The sequence below is a fragment of the Centrocercus urophasianus genome, unplaced genomic scaffold (genome assembly GCF_019232065.1).
Source record: "Centrocercus urophasianus isolate 14NV4802_14NV808 unplaced genomic scaffold, USGS_Curo_1.0 seq_50, whole genome shotgun sequence".
NCBI lineage: Eukaryota > Metazoa > Chordata > Aves > Galliformes > Phasianidae > Centrocercus > Centrocercus urophasianus.
Genome location: NW_024885089.1, coordinates 127995 through 146694, shown reverse-complemented (window position 1 = coordinate 146694; position 18700 = coordinate 127995).

The window sequence follows — 18700 nt, the reverse complement described above, 5'->3', positions numbered from 1 at the left end:
AAGCAAACAGGCAGGCGTTGTATCCCTGACACGGGGATTTAATAACGAGATGTTTAACTCTGCCCTGCTGCAGCCCCTTCACAAAGGCAGGGATCTCCGTGGCAGCTGGGAAGTCTCAGGTTGGTCAAGAGGCAATTTTCTGATTAAACACTTTTGCATGATGTCTGGCAGGTCTTTTGTGTGGCGCTTAATCCACTGATCCTGCACAGAGCAGCGGTGCTCAGCCCCATCCCTCCCTCCCTTTCACCTCTGCTTCAGCTTTGGAGGTGAAGCCAAACCCGCAGCAAAAGGATTATAAAGAATTACTGCTGTCACCTCAGCTCTGTGCTCTTTCCCCTTGTAAAAGAGGATGTGAGTATCATCCAGGGCTGAATGCACTCTGTGCTGGTGCTGCTGCTGGATCGATAGGGCATTGCCCACAGCTCAAGGCTTGGACTTTGGGGCCAGGCTGTTTCTTGCATGTGGAAATGTTGTTTTCCCCTTGCAAAGTGCTGCTGATGTGCTTGGGGTTTGAACCGCTGCCTGCTGCTTCTCAAGGTTCCTATGCACAGGCAGCATGAATAGTGCATGGTAGGGCCTTGGTGTAGCTGTAATGAGAACGTATTGGGAAAGAGCTGTGGCCAAGACAAAGAATTGCTTGGAGAGCGTTTCACCAACCTAAATGACTTTGGCTTCATCTGCCCTAATTTTGCTTGGTAACAGCAGAGGTCGGGATGAGCGTGTGGTCAGAATGCCCGTGGGCACTGCTGGGACTTTTCTCCTTGAGACAGCACAAAGTGTTGCAGTTTGCTACTGGAAAAGTCATAAATGAAAAATAACTCATGCTTTGGCTTGCTTTTGTTTCATTCTTTTCTAGCTGGCAGCAGTCTGTTGCATTGGCATCCTGTGCCGTGCTAATAAGCATACTGTTAATTTATCGGTACCATTGTTCATAAAGCAGCCAGAGATAAGAGCAGGAGGCAATGTGGTGTGGGCAAGCAGGTTTTTGTCAGCACTCAGAAGTCCTTCTATGTCCCCAGCTGTGAGATGGGCACAGTGCACTGTGAGGAAGGGGCCTGGGGGGCTCCATGTGATTCTGCTTTCCCTCCCAGCTCCCAGCCCTGTGTTTCTGCTGTGCCAAGAAGAGGGGGGGTCACTCAGGTCAGGGTGGGGGCTGAAACACGCTGCTATTTTCCATTAAGGTCTCCAAACAGTCAATTAATTTGGATTTTACCAGACAGCTATTTGTTTGCTAAATTAAAACCAGCTGGTTATTGAAAGAAACATATTTATTGGGAATTAGCAGCCATGTGCTGGGTGGATATTTACTACCTAGTTGTCAAAGCTCAGAGAATCTGTGTTTAATAATCATTTTTTTTCCCTTCCGTTAACATAAGGGAGAAGAAAAATCTTCCCATTAATTCCAAATTAAGCGTGTGTTTGGAAAACTTCAAGTCTGAGTGCTGCTGACATCCCTGTTGGGCTGCAGCAAGGCAATGGGAAACGTGCAGAGCAGGGATGCACTGTCCCTTGTCCTGGTCCCAATCCAGCCCTAAGGGTCTGAATCTCAATAGTTGGAGGAAAATATTGGTAATTGGGTCTTTCTGGGAGAGACAAAGAAGGAGATTAATTATTTTAATGGAGCTTCCCACCACGATGGCCAAAGTCGGGTAGGCATGGACCTGGAGTGCAGCATCTCCCAAAGGCTGCAGGGGTTTGGCCAGCAGGTTGATGCTGACCTTGGAGTGGCAATTGAAAGGAGGCAGGGTAGGGAGGGATGCAGAAAGCCATTTGTGAGGACAGTAAGGCTGGACGAGGTGTCTGAGGGATTGCTTCCAACCCATTGCTCCCAGATTTTCCACCTGGGATGAGGGATGGGATTGAACCAGAGCGTTCTAGGGCTGCTGGGAGGTGGTTGCATGGGTTGTGCTGCATCCATCCTTTCTGCAGCAAACTCAGCCATGGTGATGTGGGATAAAACGTGGGGACGGATCAGCAGATCATGCAGGGTGTGATGTGAGCTGCACCATGGGCAGCATTGCTTTGTGCTGGAGGGGAAAATGGGGGCTGTTTTCCTGCTGGGAAGCTCTGCAAGGGCCAGCAGGACACTCTGACCTGACCTCAGTGATGATACTGCAGCACTCCTAGCCTTGATAGGAGTGCCTCTTGTCTCCTGCATGTCCTTGGAGGGGACAAGACACCTCTGTATGTACCACCGTACAAGCAAGGGACGCCTGTATTGAAAAGGACCATCAGAGTCAGGCCCATATTAACACATCTTGCACCAAATATCCCCTCCAGCTGCATCTGCGTGCCGTTATCTCTCATAGCTGAACAGCAGAGGTAAACACAGGGCTGAGCTAATCCCTGTCCTTTCACTGTCCTCCCCCTGAGGACGTTCTCTCCTTCCCCTACCAGCCCCACACCCCAAATTCCCAATGGGATGGGGTTATGTGCCCATATTGGGGATTTTGGCAGAGCAGTGCTTTGCATGCTGATGGCATTCCACCCTTTGCATGCTTGGGCATGAAATGCCTTAATCAAGGGGAGCAATTAGAGTCAAGAAGGACAACAAATAGAGATCAATAGGCGTGCTGTGCTGTCTGCTGGAGGCATTTCTGATCTCTCAGCTGGATGATGCTGGCTGGCCAAGAAGTAGAGCAGCGCAAAGCTATCCTGTGGATTGGGATCAATGATGATGCTGTTTCTTTTCCCAAATCTCAGGTATGCTTCCCTCATTCTTCACTCTCCCACTGTTACTGTGTGTGCAAAATACGTGTGTATATATATATATATTCTGCAAGGGAAAACGTTGTCTTTGCTATCAAATTTTAAAGGCAGAAATAGACAGCAGCACAGCCTGATGGGAAGCATTGCTGGACCAGAGGGGGATGCATCCCTGGTTGCTCCCTGCCCTTCTCACCACGTTTTATGGCACAGCCCATGGTTTGCTCTCACCTATGCCTGCTGCCGTGGTGTTGAATGAGGGAGAAGGAAGTGAGGGAGTGTAAAGTTTAGGGCCTGTGGCAGGGACTCATTTTTCTCATTTCAGGCAAGGGGAAAGGACATAAAATGAAAAGCAAGCAATCAATAAAAGAAGAAAGTTGTATATCTAAAAAAATATAAAAATGCACGTCTGCCTGTGCTTTTATCTGGGGCCTTAGCACTGCGGTAGTGAATGCAAACCTTGTTTTAGTGGTTCAGAAATCCTGAGATGGTGCTGTAGTTTCCCTCTCAGTGCCTGAAAATATCCCACGTGGGCACATTCCCTGCTCTGCTTCAGGATCAGTGGAGGATGGCAGCGTTGTCCTCTTCAAGGTGACTTTACGTAGCCTTGCTGCCTTTAAATCTACAGTATCCCAATGGCTGAGACCAACTCTGCCTTTCCCAGCATCACCATTGCCCCAGATGATTCCCTCTGCTGGGACACAAAGGGCTCCCCAGCAGAGAGATTCCCACTTGGGCTTTGAGGATAAAACCCCAATATCCTCTGTCTGGATGTAGGTTAGTGGTCACGGTGGTGATGGGTGGGTGGTTGGACTTGATGAACGTGGAGCTCTTAATGATTTGATGGTTCTATGGCTGCTCAGTGCCTGTGCTTTTCCACTCCCACCTCGGTGGTTTAAAACAAAACAGGCATAAAAATGTAAAAAGTAAACCTGTTCTCCTGTTAGCCCCAGGGGTGTGCAATAGAGCACTCTGATTTAATGGCCATACAGTCGTCGGGTTGTTAACAAATCAATATTTTCCAAAGGAGCTGGATGGCCTGCCATAAATATCTTCATCGTTATATAAACCTTTGCCATGTAATTCACGCACTGCAGGGGCCATAATGAGCTGCATGATGGCTGTGTCAGGGGGAGATTTATTAGGAGATGATGGTGTGTGGATGGCCTGGAAAAGGTTAAAAAAAAAAAGAGAGAGAGAAAGAGAGAGAAAAAGAGGGGAAAAGCTGCAGAGCTGTGCGTAATTCGTGTTTCTTGCATTGCGTGGTGCTTTGAAGTATAGCTGCTCATTGTTGACTAAATCAAACAGCATTGGGTAATACATGGAATTTATTTGCACTTGCAGTCTGTAATCTAATACGTATAAATTGACAACTAAGTACAAGCACTCTTGAGCTTTGGAGTAGAATTGAGGCGGCGGTGGTGGAGCGGGGTTCTTGATGTCCATGCCACATCCAGCTAAGCTTCTTCGTTCCTGGGTCTATTTGGCTGCCCTTGCCATGGGAAGGCATCTGGGGCCAGATCCTGGCTCCATTGGAGGCAGTGCTGAAACCTCAAAGGCTGCAGCACCGCCTGGCTCAGCCCCGCGCTCCCATTGTGGGAAAACTTCAGCAAAAATGTGCTCAGAATGTATTGTCTAAAGAGGAAATGAGCAATGCTCACATGGCAAGGAAACATCCCTATCATGCAATTATTTCTAAACGTGTTATTTTATGATCCTTCAGGAAAAAAAAAAAAAAGAATAAAACCAACCCTGCAGAATAAGAGAGGAGGAAGAAAAGCGAGCAATCAGGGAATCATTCTCAGCTTAAATTGCCCTCAGGAAACGAATGTGTCAGGGAGGATTGAAAGATGTGTGATCCCGAGAGAGTGAAAGAGAGACAAACAAATGGAGCTGGGGATTCTGCCCTGCAGGGGCTGGCCAGGACCCATGCATCCCTCCAGCCCTCGTTGGGAACAGCGATATAAACAGCACACAAAGGGTAAATAAAAGCCAACAATGTTTTAATGAATGGAGAATTAGTTGCTAGAGAACCCAACGGCTCAATAATTTGCTGCTTTGCAGTCTCTGGGGCTTTCATTTCTTCTTGCCACTGCGGAATGAGGCTTAACAGCTTCTGTCCTCACCTGTTTGTGCCTCAATGGTGCTTGGCACATCCACAAAGTGATGGTTTTGCCTTTCTCAGGGATCTGTCACCACAGTGGAGCTGCCTTCCAGCTGCTCACCGTGATGCCCATGCCAGGAACTTCTACTCCAAACCCCACGATGCCCACTTGACAATAGGAGCATCTTTTGGGTTTCCATTTTTCCTCACAAATTACCTGCTCCCTGTGTCTGTAATTACATGGAGCCACAGCAGCTGTGCCTCTGCCTTTGAATAGAGCATAAAATCCACTCCAGAAGAAAGTGGCCCTGGATTACACCCATTTTCTGGTGGCTTTGCTCAATCGGCTGTGCCCAGGTTGTTTTGCGCTCTTCCAATTTAGCAGCCTCCAGAGTCCTGCCATTCTTTTCCTCGGGCTTTATACAATTAGCAGCATCTCCACTCCGCCTTCGTCCCTCTCTCCCTTAATGAGCACTGCCAGAAACTCCAATTGCTGCAAAGTAGCTGGAAAGGATCAATTAGAGGGGGAAGTGCTGCGAGAGGTGGGTGATGACTATGGGTGATGCTGCTGGGTAGAGCAGAGCAGTGACCCTGGCACCTACCAGACCTCTGCTTTGTGCGAAGTCATGGGGCATGGCTAGCTGCAGTTCTTTGGTGTTTGGCACATCATCTCCTTGCTGCTTCTGTTATTTTGTGGGACGAGAGGGATTTTTGTGCTTTTGGTTTTGTGCAGCTATAAAACAAAGCTGCAGCTTGTGTCTAGGGGGGCTCTGGGTGACCTTCTGTTGGGAAAAGGCAGAAATCTTTACTTGCAAGCTCTGTTCTCACCATGACCACAAGGCACAGCGTCCCGGTGGGTGAAATCTCCCTGTGGTCCCCATTGCCATCGCTTGGCTGAGGTCATGAGATGGAAAATGTGCTCAGCGTGGTTTGTCTGCCTGTTTAGGGTGCAGAGCTGCCCTTGGCACTGCTCTGACATGGCAGTGGGGAGAGGTCGGGGTGGTTTCACATGGAATAATCTCTGCCAAGTGCCGCTTGTGTGAAACACATTGTGCCAAACACTGGAAAGGCGGTGGATCAGATCTGCCCATCAGCTGTGAAAATGGGGAACGCGGCTTGTGACTCCAAAAATATTACACAGGCCTTTATTCGGAGCGAAGGAAAGCAAAAAAAAAACTTGGGCCATTGATCTCAATTGAGTTACCCTTCAATGGATTTACCCCCGTGTAATTCAGAGCAGAGATTTACCCATAGTGATTTCACCCATGACTGAGTAACTTTCCCTTTGCCGTGCCAGCAACACGCAGGAGAAATCCAGCAATCAAACCACTCATGTGCACCGAATCAGCTCGGCCAGGCTGGCTGTGAGCATCGCTCCCGTACAGCGTGCAAAGAGACAGGATGATTTAGGATGTGAGCGCCAGTCCCACGCTGCCTGACATCTGTTTTATCTCCCTTCAGCTGAGATGGAAATCGAAGGAGAGCACGCTAGGCTGGGGGAAGAGGTGCTGTTCCTGCTTGCAACGTCTTGCAGCACCTGCTCCAGGCAGCACGCAGCGCTCGGGCTCTTTTTCCAGTCTTTACTTGACATTAGGAGCCAGGGGAGGAGCTGCACGGATCAGTTGCATTTCCATAAATCAGCACTGATTCCCACCAGAGGAAAGAAAAGAAAGGCTGGGCTGTGCCAACGCAAAGCAGCGCCCCAGATGCTGCAAATGAGCCCCCAAAGCCACCCCAGCGCAGAGGTGGGCGCACAGCTGTGCTGACTGCGAGCTGAGGATCCGACCTCGGAGGCGGCTGACAGAGGATATTAATGATTTCCCCGAGGGCAATATTCAGGCAAACGGGTTTGTCATTTATTTTGCAGATTTGCTGGAGTATTATTAATTTACCGGGATAAACTCCATTAGGAAAACGCATTCATTTCTGAAATATAACTTATTCACAGCGCCCGGCCCCGCTCCTCAGACAGGGATTCCACCGGTTAAGAATTATTCAAATATTGATCTGGACATTTCTAATTAACTTTGCCCATACGTTATTATGCATATGCACAAAAATTGATTTTTGCAGGCCCAGTAATTAGATTTAATACCTGAGGTAACTTATATTTATGTGTTTAATTATTAGATTCATTAGCAATTTTAATAAATGCTATCGGCTCAGGAATTAAGCACCATCCTTGACACTTTTTGACTTTTCCAGTCGCTGGTGAAATAACTGCGTAATCAGAACAGGAGAGACAAAAGACTTCAGACTGCTTTGGAAGTAATTATCCTGCGCTGTGTAATTATTAATACATTCTTTCTGAGTGCAGAGAGGTTCGTTTCTGAAACGAAGGCCGTTTGTGATAAATGTATATGAATGTCTAATGGGGAAATCTGGCAGAGGATAAGGTAAGGGATGCGGTTTAGTGGGCAGGGTGGGGATGGTTGGCAGTGGGATCTGATGATCTCAGCCGTCTTTTCCAACCTTAATGAATCTATGATAGATGCAGAACGAAATAGGTCAATGTGATGGGAGAGGGATGGGGACAGAGAGCTTCCAGGTGAGAGCGCAGAGCTGGAGCAGGGCTTCCCATCACTGTATTAAGGCAGGCATTGCAGGACTCCCCGTATGTCCCAGCGCGGGATGGAGATGTTGGTGCTAAAGGGATCAGAAAGCCACAGTGTGAGCCCAGCGAGTGGTTCAGCTTCTATTGGGATCCGCTTCTACTCTGAAGCCACAAACGCGATGCAGAGAGCTGCTCTGCCAGGTGGGCTTGTGTTACCTGAGATAAACCATCAAAAAGATGCTCGTCTTCACCCCAGGGATTTGACACCTGGGATGTGGCTGCCAATGACGGGCAGCGTGTGGCAGCTGGGCGACGGCACTGTGTGGACCCACAGCATCCTTCCTGCATCCCTCCTGCATCCTTCCTGCATCCCAGCAGCGTTGCACTCCCTGCCCTCCTGCGCCGCCGACCGCGCGTCTGCAATTTGGTGCCAGGGCCACTGGGAAATTGCCGACAATTTGGCTGAAAACGGTTGGCAAATTGCAGTGTTTAGACTCATTTTGCAGGGACGTGTGTGTGCAGAAATTGCAGAGGAGGCGGCTAGAGAGGCCGGCAGCGGGGAAGGCGTGCTGCTGTTCTGATGGGTGCCCCCCCAGCCATTACGTATTTGTAAACAAATGCGTAAATTGAGCGAAATAAATCGTCCTTGAAGGGAGCAGAGGAAGGGCAGAGGCACTGGGAGAAGGGGAACGCAGGCAGGAGCCTGGTGAGGACCTATCTGTGCTGTGCTGTGCTCTCATCGAGCGCTTACTGAGGCGTCGGTGCCAACGTGCATCTCTTTTGGAGGCACAGCATCAGTTGCTCGTTTGTGCTTTGTGCACCCCCTCCATTATTGGCTTGAGCATCCCTGCCCAGGATGCAGCCCTGCAGCTGTTGGCCATGCGGTGCCTCTTCTGGCGCCGTGCACAGGGATGCAATTTCGGTTGCAAAACTGCTTCGTTCACAACAACGGGTGCCAAGTACTCCATGACCACTTCTGAGGGAGGGTTGCCTATCTGAAATGGGAGGGAAATCAGACTCACACGGGATGCTATTCATGCATCCTGCTCCTGAAATTTGCCTTTTTTTTCCCCTCTTTCTCCCTTTTCTTTCCTCCCCTTTTCCCTCCTCTCCTTCCAAATGCTGGAGCCCCTCCAGGTCAACGTTCCCCTCAACCTGCAAACCTCATTAAAGCCATGGGTGTGGTGGAGGAGGAATCCAACTGTTGATCACACGAGACAAACTCTCCGAGCTTGCTTTGCACGGCCAGAATGAGATGCTAATTAATAAACAGCAAAAAGCTGCCGGGGCTCCAATTCGCATAAATATGCATCGTCAAACTGTTAGGTAAACAAAGGCAGCAGAAGATGGATGCAGTGCATAGCAGTCCCAGGGAGGTTGTTCAGTGGGGATTACAGCCACTGCTTTTTTTGCTTAATTTCTCTCTCTGTCTCCAGTTAGAATTCAATTTGACGTCTATAATCAGCCGCAGACAGAAAGCCCTGATGTAAAGGCTTGACACAAATCATGACAAAAAGAAGCCTGTCCTTTTGTGTTCCTTCCTCGTGCACACTCACGTGTACAGGGGGGCCATAAATAAAAATTCAGGTTTTTGATATGTGCGTGTAGAAACGCATGCAGTAGAGTCATTATAATCCTTCCTAATTACAGCTAATTGCAGCTGCTGATTGTTCTGAACAGTGGGAGCTGAGGCAGGGAGGTCAGCTCGTTAGGCTGCTGAGGGTAATTGCATACACGGGAGTTAATGGGTCGCTTGGGAGCTTGCTTTGGCTCTGTCCTCTTTGATAAATGGGAGCGATTCCATTAGGAATGAATGAGGAGGGGGCTTGGAGCATCTCATAGAGTAACAGAATGGTTGGGTTGGATGGGACCTCAGTGTTCCCCTATTTCCAACCCCCAGCCATGGGCTGGCTGCCCCACACCAGATCAGGGTGCCCACGGCCCCATCCAACGCAGCCTTGAGTATCTTTGGGGTTGGGGAATGGTTTTATTTGGGGGTTTGCTTCCCCAAACTGCGTTCTTCTCTTTGCTTTCCTGCTCTCCTGGTTGGGATCTCAGCTTTCCTCATCCAAGGTTCCATATATCTGTCCATATATCTGCTCAGGATGAGTTGTGAGAGCTTTTGGGAAGGGAGAGAGCACTGCAGTGCCCATGAAACAATCATCAATGTCCTTCTAACAGCTAACTGAGATTCCTCCTGGCTGGCAGATAGTTAGATGGATGGACAGATAGAATTGATGAATTATGATGGTTTATTATTCGCTCCTGGTACGTTTTCTTTGATGCTCTCTGGGCCATTTATTCTACCACATTAGCTGATTTTTATTTTGATATTGTAATTTTCATTTTGGTAAAAGCACCCACAGGAACTGAATGGGAACTCATCAGCATAAACTGAAAGGAAGAAATAGCTTGTATTAAGTGCAATAATATTTTTTCTTAAATAAGAAGAGGAAGCCAAAACGATGTGCAGATACAGACACGCAACTGAATGCAATCAAGGTGCTGCAGCTTGCAGGCTTGAGCCACAGAAACTCATTTCCATGCTGTCAACTTGACCCAGAGGTGATGCTTTGCCCGGTGAGGGCTGTCCCAGTGTAGATGAGCATCCTCGTGCAAAACAAGGCAACGAGTGTTCATGACACAGTGCTCCCAAATGCCTCAAGCGTGGCAAATCCGAAGGGCTTTTTCCTTTTTCCCTTTGCCACACCGTAGAAGGAGCCAAATCCACAAATCAGAGCTGCTTTGGGGCGATGGGAGCCTCTGCCCAAGGCAGATGATGCAGTTGCATTTTTCCACTCGGACCTTTTCCCCCAGACCTGCTGTCTGTACACCTGTGTGCTGTACCCTGCAGAGTGACATTCATGCATGGAGCTTTCAGGTCAGGAAATTGTGTGTGGTCTCTATTGGAGAATTAGGGCAGCAGCAGAACGATCTCTTAGCACGGTGCTGCAGCAGATGGTTTATGGTATCAATTACTGCAGGAAGGCTCTCAGTGGCTGCAATACGTCCAGTTATGGACAGAGCTGGGTAGGTCAAGACTCCAAGTGTTTGCATTTCAGGGGCGGCAAGAAGCCATAAAGCAGAGCAGAGTGCTTTGTTTCCAATCTGTGACCTTTTCCCATCTTTCACTGAAGGTTTGGAGCGCAAAATGTAAAATAAAATTAAAAAAAAAAAAAAAGAAAAAAAACCCACCAAAATGTTTGGCTGAATTAGAGAGAAAATGGGCAGCAATTCCCTGGAAGGTTTCCTCAAGCCAAGGAAAAAGAGTGGAAGATTGCTCTGCTTCCAGCCCGGCTTGGCAGCAGCTGACACTGAGAGGGGCTTTCAGCACACAAAGCCCCATTGGCTCCAGCTGACCACTCAGAGACTTAAGGGCTTTGCTGATTAAGGCTTTCCAGCAGGTTTTTATCGAGCTGCATGGTTATTATTTAGATTTTCCAGCGCTGTTAATTCTGTACGGATCTCCACGCTTTCTTCACCCTCTCCCTCCATTCCTGTTGCTATTTTATTTTTCGTCCTGCAGGGATTAAACACAAATGATTCTCCTTCGTTGCATCCCTTCTTCGACACCTTTGCAGGAGCAGAGCTGAGTGCTGAGCTCTGCTCTCAGGACCGTGCTGCAGGTCAGCTTGGCTGGGGTCCTGGTGGCTCCTCCCTGTGCTCCCCAGGCTTTGCAATGGGAGTTTAATAAGGGATTGGACTATCTTGCTGTTCCCAACATCTCTACGTCAGCTCAGGGTTCAACCCCAAGTGAGGGAATGCTGCTGCAGAAGGGGTTGAGGGCTCATGTGGCAAAGAGTTAATCAGACTCAGCAGGGAGGGGAGAGGAGAGATTAAAAAGAATGAATCACGCTTTCAGAACGTCCCTTGAAGGACTTCCAGTAGAATATGAGAAAGGAAGAGAGCGACGGACGGGCTCCTAATCCTCCCTCCTTCCCTTGGCAAAGATTTGCAAGCCACAGATGAGAGATTTCCTGTTTGGCAAAGAGGGGGGGGAGCTGGAGATTAGATCAACCTGCTCAGCCCCACGCTTCTAACGCCATTTGAAAGATGCTGAAATATTTATTTAAAAAGAAGCGTTGGGGGAAAAGGAGAAAGAGAGGATACCTAAAATTAAAGCGTTCATTTTCTCAGTTTGTATCTAGTATGGGTCATTGTTGCAGCTGGATAATGTATTTCTTGCCCTAAACATCTCTCATTTTGGGAAGGGATGGGGGTGTCCCATTGGGATGGCACGGCTGATGCTGAAATGTGGGCTCAGTGCAACGCTGGTGCAACAAATCCACCCAAATCCTGCTTTTCTGAGACTCTTTCACCTTGTATCCCTGAAGAGCAATGGGGGCGGGGGTCCTGTCTGAGTGCAGTCACTGAGCTCTGCAAGGGTCCCAACGTTGTGGGGCGTTCGAGTGATGCAGAGGAACCCTGGAAGGGTTCTGGAGAAGTCCCATGGTCACTCAGCCTGCCCACGGCTGCTGTTTGAGGCTGTTTGCCGCTGTACCCAGAATCTATTCCTGGGACCCATTGGCTTTGCCTTGAAACAAAAGCTCCAGTTGAACAAAATCCCAGATCCGTTGGCTCCAAGAAGGTGCAGCGCGACGGCGTTACATATTAATGTGCCAGCAACATTAGGAAAAGCCAATGGAACTTAAGTGACTCCGAACGAGAAGCACTGATTAACTGCTGGAGGGGATTATTGAAGAGGTAAACGGAAAGTAACGCAGGGAATTGCCTAATGTGGATTGATCAGGGGCTCCCTTTGGACCAGGAAGGGCTTATTAGACACACTACCTGATGCTGCTATTCAGAAGCACGGTTAGCTGAGCTACTTTGGCTCTTTCTTTCTATCAGCTTATTAGAAACCCCTGGGTAGTGCAATATCTCCAAATAGGATGAAGCTGTATTTACTAATTCGTGGGGATTAGCGGGAATAGAATTATTAAGATCCCTATCGGAGGCTGTTGAGGGCTGTGCTGCTATTGTCGTGTCTCTGTCTCAGGAAAAGCTGCAGCAATGGGCTCAGCTCCTCTGTTGGGTCCAGCGTGGGCAGAGCGATGCCAAATTGCTCTCACACTTTGCCAAAATGTGAGTCCAGGCTTCTGAAAAGAAGCAAGGAGAGGCTGGTGCTCCACTCTGTTCTTGCTCCGTCGCTTTCTGCACAACCTCAGGGGGATCCCCATGCTGAAGGGAGTGTGGGGGGTGGGAGGATGCTGGGGGTGAGATGCTCTGGCTGCATCCCAGCTAAGGGAAGGATTGCATCAACACTGCAAGAAATGTCCCTGGCAGAGATGGGTGGCTTTATTTACTCTATTTGTCTTCCACGACCACAAAAATGGTGGCAATAAATCACCCCATCACCAAAACCAACAGGCAGCGTTCAGCAGGACACTGCAGCCCCTGTTGCCCTTTCCTACTGGGACAACCCCTGTGGGCTGGGCAGATTGGGAAAAATCAGAGCAAATTGGCTAAAAGCTGTTGATTTGCTGGGAAAAACACCTGTCCAGGATGTGTGTGAGTGAGAGCCAAACCTGCACCCCTGCAGGGAGACCTCAGCATGAGGATGTGTGGGGTGCTGGGCTGGCAGCTCTATGGCAGGAGAAGGCAGGCAGCACCTGCTGGGTGAGCAGGAAGCCTGCTCTGTCAACCTGGGTTTTGTTTTATTTTGCTTTATTCCATTCCATGTCTCTTTCCTCCTGCTTGGCAAATTACACTTCCTCAGCTGCCACCGTTCAAAGCGTCTCTTCCCACGGTTTGTTTGGTATTGGTGGAAAAGAGGCTTTTCCTGAAGTGCAAAAGAAAAAACCAGCAACACACCCCCTGCCTCAAAAATGTAGTTTTTTGTGTTGGCTTTAATAGAAGCTCCTTGTCTTATCGATCCCCATCCCCACGCCAGCGCTGCTGTGTGTAGCATCAGAAAGCGGAGCAGAGAAATCAATGGGGTTCCCAGGGCAAATGCTGCCTGTATGCGGGGCTTGGGGGGGTTCTTCAGTGGTGACATCCCATGCTTCACCCCACTGCTGTGCTCCCACAGCCCGCCCACTGAGGTTCAACTCAAAACCCCAAAGTGGAAGCAATAGGAAACTAAAAATGCTTTGTTTCAACTTCGTGGCTTCAATTCGTTCTCGTTAGGGACGAGGTTCAGCACTCAGTATTGGTGGTAGGTGGATGGTTGGGCTTGATGGTCTTAGAGGTTTTTTCCGACCTCAGGGATTCCGTGAGAGAGGAATACAGATGTGGTGTCTGTTGGCTGTTTGTGGTTAGTGCTGTTACATTGGAAGGCACGTGGATTTTTGCTTTCTCAAAATAGCCCCGAAACAGAGTGGGGTTTCCAAATAGAATCATTACAGTTGGAAAAGTCCTCTAAGACCATCAGGTCCAACCATCTGATGCTGCCTTAGAAAATCTGAGTTGGTTTGGACAGGAACAGAAGGGTTGATGCTACTGTTTCCCATCCCAACTTTCCAACCCTGCTCTTCCAGAAGATCCATTCCCAGGATGGGAATTTCTAACTTATTTCAATGAGAAGCCAGAGAATGACTTGGAATACCATGATTTCCTACAAAATAGAGATCTGTTTACTTCCCAGGCTGCCAGGCCTCCTTGACGTAGCATGAACTGCCCCTCCAATTGCCCTGTTACCCCATCCTTGGACTCTTGGCCAAAGCTCGACGTCTGAAGGCAGCAATCCTTCAAAATTCTGCCAGTGGCAGAACCATGGCTGCTATTTTGTGCTGCTTTGGAGTGATGGATAACATGGGACACGCAGGAGCTGGCGCAGTGTGCATGATAAACCTCACTGTGACCCAGGGAGAGGAGGGAGGGGAGAGAGATAGAACAGGAACCTTATCCATCTACTTATCTTTCTGCTCTTCTGGCCAAGAAACCCATGATTTAAGTGGCAAGGTTCCACCTTTTTAGATCTGGATGAATGAGACTTCAAGGGAGGATTTTATTCCATCTGTATTTCTTTTATTACTTCACCATATCATACCCCATCCCCTCCGCAGCATTAATCATTCTCCTTCCTCCTCCCAGCTCACTACTCTTCCTAATTCCCTGATGTCTTTTTTAGGCTGCAGAGCCACGAACATGGGCGTAATGTGGATCTGGGGAGCGCAGGTGGGTTTTTGCAGCTCAGCTGTGCCAAATCCCACCTTGGGTAGGGGATACTTTGAGATCTGCAACCGCTGCGCAGCCGCAAAGCAAAGGGAGTTCAGTAGCTGATTCCTTTTAAGCAAACACGTGCAGGGGTCTGGGGATGCTGCAGTGTGTGTTTTGTGTGGTCCTGAGCATGGAAAACGTCCCATCCCATAAAATAAGGCCCTTCCAATAGGGATGGCTCTATTAGATGGATGTCAGTGTTGAAACGCCTTGCAAACGGTGAGCACCGACGACGGGTTTTGCTTCAGGCTTGTTTTTGTTACCACCCGTTCAGCTGCAGAGCTGAAGATCCCACAGATAAAAGTGCTCCTGTGAAGGATTCCTCTCTGTCCCCCCTCATTAAAGCTCAAGGCAGCACTCCGTGCGTCTGCGCCTTTCCGGGGCCCCACAGGAGCAGCCGCTCCATCCTGCTATGCCAAAGCTTAAAAATAAAACCTGTCATCCCCGAGAGCTGTGACTTCTCCTTTAAACACAAACAAGCGAGATGAGACGGTGCTCTCAGCCCTTGCCGTATATCACAGAGCTCCTTACACATCAGGGCCCTTACAAGTGCTTTTCTGCAGGGCTGACATGAAGATAGGGCTCCTGCTGCTTTGCTCTCCCTGTCCCATCGCTTCCTGGCATGGGGTTGGATTGGTTTTGGGTTTTTTTTTTTCCCCTTCCAGAGAGTGCTTTGCGAGCTTGGCATTGTTTCCTTATGAGCTCATCTTTTCCTTGTGAGCCCCGTGGTGTCCTGCCCTGGTGCCATGGGATGCTCCATGGGCTCACATCACTGCTCTCCGCCTGCTTCTCTCTGAGCAATCAGACTGAAAAATGCCTTACGTGTGTGTGGGTCTCTGCTGAAAGGAGAAAATGTTGAGTGGGTGGATTCAGGTGGAAATAAAGGGGTTTATTCTCAGCGCTGGTTAATGAAATTAGAAAATGGAGAAGAGTTTGCCTCATATCATACTGGGAAAGATAAAAGAAGAAAAAAAAAATAACAACGCTGCAATTCTCTATAAATGTCAAAATATTACATTTTTGGGGGATGATAAAGATGGAAGAAATAGCTGGGTTTCAATTTCAGGTGCCACATCATATCTCTTCCCCTCTGTAATTTTTATTAAAATGCGAATGTTCCAGGAAGTCATTATGCCGTCTTTATTATGTTTGCATAGGAAATAACGAGTTGATTCGAGGGAAGTGCGTAGAAACAAAGCCTGTGTGTGTCATCCCAGGGGGGGGAGCAGGGTGGGCACCGTCTGCTGTCCCCATCCCACCTGCACCTGGGTGTCACTGCAGGAAGGGGACAGATCTGCTGGGCGCAGAGCATCCCGTGGCCCAGATGTGGGTCTCTTTCTGCTCTGCCACCTGGGTGCTGGCTCTGAGATGAAGCTTAACATCCAGCACTGAAGGCTGGATGCATGAGGGTCTCAACTTGTACAGTTTGGCTGCTGCCAGCCTGCTTTGTGCCAGCCAAGCACCCAGGGAGCTGTGCCCTGGCATTCCTCCACCTCCAAGCCTGTAACACCAGCCCTTCTGCTTCCCTGTGCCATTGCACTGGGGAGGATGCAATGCACAAGGGGATGTGATGCATCAGTGTGCTCCACCTGCTCCCTTCCCAGCCATCTGCTCCAGCTGCAGACTCACTTTGGCCCCTTAGCATACATTTATGCTGTACAGAACACCAGCAACAAGGCAAAGCCAGCAAGCCAAGACACCCCTGACGCCCCAATGAGAAGCAAAGGCACTCAGGTTTTTCTCTTTTTTTCCCTCTTTCTTTACGGCTGCTCTGATTTTTTTTTATATCTTAGGATGGATCTGGATGTCTGTTGTTTTTGCTGTGCTTTTTTTCCCCTTAGCCCAGGCCTGTTAGAAAAACCCCTCCTTCAGCACAATTGCATGACTTCTCCAAACCTGCTGCAGGCGAGGTGAGGGCAGCGGTGTGCTCGCAATGCTGATGCTCTCCTGGTGCTGCCAGCTCCCTGCTGACCTCCCTCAGCACGGGGTAAAGCAGCCACTGCTGCTTGCTGCCTCCTGACTTCTCCTCTCCCTTTGCCAGCAGCTGGCATGGCAGTAGAAAGAGGGGGAGATGAGACCCTGGGGTGGCTGGGAACAAGAAATAGATTATTTAGCTGCCGAGCAGGGAGGCAGAGCCTGATGCAGTCACACTGCAGGGAGTTGGGTCCATTGGAGGTGCTTATAGCAGGGAGGGTGATGAATGGACTCAGGCCTGCGGGTCTCCTCCTGAAAAGTCAATTTTGCCACCATGAAGCTCAGATCTGTGGCTCCAGGACTTGGGGGAGCTCAGCCAGCAGGTGCCGATGTTCCATCTGGATGGATGTCCTTAAAGGGCACTAATTTAGCTCAGATCCATAGCTCCTGAGTCAGTGCTTTTGGAGAGGAAGTGGATGGATTTCAAGCCCTGCGGTCCCCAGTGTCACTCATTCCAACCCTCTTTTGGCAGCCAAGAGCAGAGAGGGCAAATAGCAGAGCAACTTGGAGTGCCCACTTGCAGCCACTTGTAAGCAATTAAAAGAGGCCTGGAGACTAATTACTGCTGCCACTCCGTGCATCTGCCAGCTCGGATAGCAGGGTGTGGAGCTCAAGGGTAGGCGATGCTCAGCCACAGCAGCCTGCTGCCCTTTTGCAGCACAGAGATACATTGTGTGCAAATCTCAGGTTGGGAAGGTAGGTTGGCTGTGCCAGTAGGTAGGTTTGGAGGGGAAGCAAGGGAGGCTGAGCTTGTGCAAGGAGCAGATAAATTCCTATGTATTGCAACACGTGTGCACGACTCTTATTGCATTGCATGGTGCTGCATGCGTGGTTTTGCACAATGGGCAGAGAAATGCCCCCAAGTCACGGGGAGGAACACCCTCCAAGCAAAATGGTGGTGGGCACCCCATGGCCAGCACAGGTCCATTGGCACCTCTCTTGTTAAAGCCTTCAGCGGGTGTAGGCGTGGGTTTTGGCCATGCTAATGCAAGCAGACAGGTCGCTGCTGCCAAGCTGCTGTATAAATCACCGAGTCTGCTGGCTGTGCTATTAGCTTTCAAGTTTAATAGCATTTAGAAATAAGTCGTATGTTTCTCTGAGATTCACTCGCACAATTAGAAAGCCTGGAGGGATTTTTTTCTTTAAATTCAAAGTATTGTCATAAAAGCTTTTGGAAGAAGAGGGAGAAATAGCGATAGTTTAACTCTCCTTTTTAGTTCCTAAATAAAAGTCTTTAAACTGGATCACTGTGGAGCAAAGTTTCCCATATACATTAAAGGCACGAGGCTGCAGCTGGAGAAGTGACTGTGTAAATGCGATGTTACGCACTCGTGTATATCCAACTTTAATAATTTCTGGATTTATCCACTGCAAAGTGAATAATGTTCCCCCTGCCCCCAGTGCAATGCTCTGGCATTCTGCAGCCAGCTCCAGAGCCAGCCTCAGCCCACGCCTTAGAAAATTAACCATAATTAGCTTTACTATGGCATTGCACCTCCGGGGAGCGAGAATAATTTTGTGAAGGAGGAAAGCGTTGCCTGGGTTTGCAGAAGTAGGGTGAGGGCTGGATAGCCCCAAATTCAAGGTGGAATAATGGGAATATATGAGGGTTCTCCCACCTGGGAATCCCCATGAGGAGTGAGGGTTATCTCACATCATCGATGGACACGCTGCCTTACGTCAGTGCTTCATCACCTGCAGCCCCACGCCAGCACCACGAGAGCATCCCTCCCAATCAGCAGGACATCCCACAGGGCAGACAGGAGAGTGATGGGGCATTGCACACCGTGGGGGCTCAGCTTCGTGGGGATTTTGGTAAAACCCCAAAGCTGGGGGCAGGATACTGCACGAGCCTCCCAGCTTTCATTACACAGTTATAATAACTTCAAATGAGAGCGAGTTTCCAGCCCCTGTGACTGCTGTTAAAAGGTCAAATTATGACTTCTGTCTCCCCACTGCAAATCACTGCTTATAGTTGCTATTAAACTCACAGCTTTTCAGGTCCCAATTCATTGGTTTGTTTGAGGAAGGAGGGTGGGGGGTGGCTGACTCCTGCCATTAAGGTCTCACCTTAGGGGAGAGGCATTCAGGGAAATGAAAGCGAGCCAAAAATCCCATTGCCCTAAAGGGACCAACCTGCATGGGGACGTCGGAGCAATGGGGAACTGATTGTGAGGATAAGGAGAGCTGTGAAAGAGAGG